Raw genomic sequence first — 2,222 nt, forward strand, 5'->3', positions numbered from 1 at the left:
AATGGGTTCCATACCTGCACCCTCCGCATTATACCTGCACCCTCCGTTCTCTTCAAGGAACTTCTCAATACCTATAGCAATATTCTGAGCTTCAGTAGTTCTCAGTAAAGGCAACTTTTTTCAAGAGAAAAAAGCAAGGTTATTGAGAGAAAAAGAACCTCAGGGTGTAAAGTTAGAGGATTTTCCGCCCACCCTACCAAGGAGATGTGACCTATTTATATAGGAGGGGTGAAGGGGTAGGGACACAAGAATGGCAGGTACTTTGATTAGCTTACTTGCCATGGGGCCTTATCGGCCCATCTGTGGGTGTCAGCTGCTAGTTAGGGATGGCTCTGACCAGAGGATTCTAGTCAAAGTCACTGCAACCGTCACCGTATTTTCTGATGGGAAATTACCTAATGGCCATTCAGGGGCTGATCTAACATTTACAGCCTTTATCTTTTATCTTAAAAAAGAAAAAAAAAATGATGAGATGAAGGTGGGACGAGGGATTATGGGCCATGGTCAGTCTTCTCGAGCTGTTTTAAACTGGGAAGGGGCCTTGTTTTTTAGGGCAATGGGGCAGGCTGTGGGTCCTCTGGAGGCAGGCATGAATATTGTACTGTCTGGAGCTGCAAGATGTTTCTAGCCTGTTCAGGGCCAGTTGTTGGATGGTGTCTCAGATGAAGTAGTTTAGCATTTTTAGGAGCAAAGGCCTTGTAGAAACTAAGAGAAGAATTACAGTGAGGGCAACCAGGGGACGGGTGAAGGCAGCATTGTTTTTTTAGAAAGAGGAAGAGAATCCCTTTATCTGCTGTGAAAAAGTCTAGGTCCCTTTGGTTTTGGAGTTACCGCAGTCATGGAGTCTACTTGGTCTTGAATCTGTAAGAGAATTTGGGATATTTTTTTCTAGGCTTTGACGGTCAAAGCAAAGAGTCTAAAATGAGTGAATAGATGTAGACCCAAGTGTATTTCCCAGTCCGGTTAGTAGGTAAACATAAATAGAAGAGCCACAGTAAAAAAAAAAAAAAAAAAAAAAAAAAAAAAAAAAAAAAAAAAAAAGGAAAAAAAAGAAAAATAGGCCAGTATTAAAAAGGCAGGTCAAAATGTGAGAGAGAACAGGTGCCTTAGGACTTGATTTCTGCCCTCCGCTTCTCTCCCCCAAACTCCTAGGGCGTTTGTCAAAGTAGGCCCAGTGAGAGACTGGGTAGGTGCTGGGTTTTGTGAAGGAGCCCTTCCTCCCAGAGTAACTGTGGTGTCAATTTTTACAAGAATGTCTCAGCGTAACAAAGGGCCAAGACACTCTAGCATAACAAGGAAACTGTGAGAAGCAGAGCAAGGGTTCTGTGAACTGGCAGTTGGGGTCTCCCCTGGCAGCTCTAACCACTAGGAAGGGTTCTGTGAACTGGCAGTTGGGAGACTCCCCTGGCAGCTCCAACCACTAGGCTAGGATTCTGTGAACTGGCAGTTGGGAGACTCCCAGGTAGTTGTAACTACTAGGCAGTAGGGACAGGCTGAAGGAGGTCATCCAAGCCCACTCCTGACCGCTGCATGAGCTTTTGGAGAATTTCTTGTGAATATTGAGAGCTGATTAGGACAAGCATTTGTCTTTTAATAGAAAAGCATTTTTTTTAAAGAAAATTTCACCTACTTGCCATATTTAAAATTCCTTCTCAAAACTACCTTTTTTGTCTCTCTTTCCTGTTTACTATTATTTTTCCTTGGTTTTCTCTTGTAATTTTACTTTTGGAACCAACCTTAACCTCTGATTCAGACAAAAATTAGTATCTTAATGAGCCCATTTTGTGGGCCAGCAAGTGACACAGTGACCAAGGAACTGGACTGTCACATGTTCAACTGTGACTGGAGTCCTGGACCCAGCAGCCTGAAACACGCCCGGCATGTGTCCATGCATGCCCCAATTCCTGAGAGGAGAATGGAGAAGGGATTACAGCTTGGCTATCTCCCCTGGGGGATGATTTCCCACTCCCCCTCTCTCTCTGTCTCTGTTTTCTATCCAGTGCCCTGTATAGCAAAAATCCGTCTTAAAAAAAAAGGCAAAACAAAAAACAAAACATTTTTGTCTTGTCACTTTGGGTTACCTGAGGCTTGTCTAGCGAGATATTTCAGATATCCAAATGGAGATGTTAGGATCTCAGATCCTATCAATTCTCAATTTTAGAAGCCAGCAGGGATTCAGACGTTCTGTTTTCTGATTGCTGAGGGGAGACGCGGGATCAGCC

The sequence above is a fragment of the Tupaia chinensis genome, unplaced genomic scaffold (genome assembly GCF_000334495.1).
Source record: "Tupaia chinensis unplaced genomic scaffold, TupChi_1.0 Scaffold000147_1, whole genome shotgun sequence".
Taxonomy (NCBI): Eukaryota; Metazoa; Chordata; class Mammalia; order Scandentia; family Tupaiidae; genus Tupaia; species Tupaia belangeri.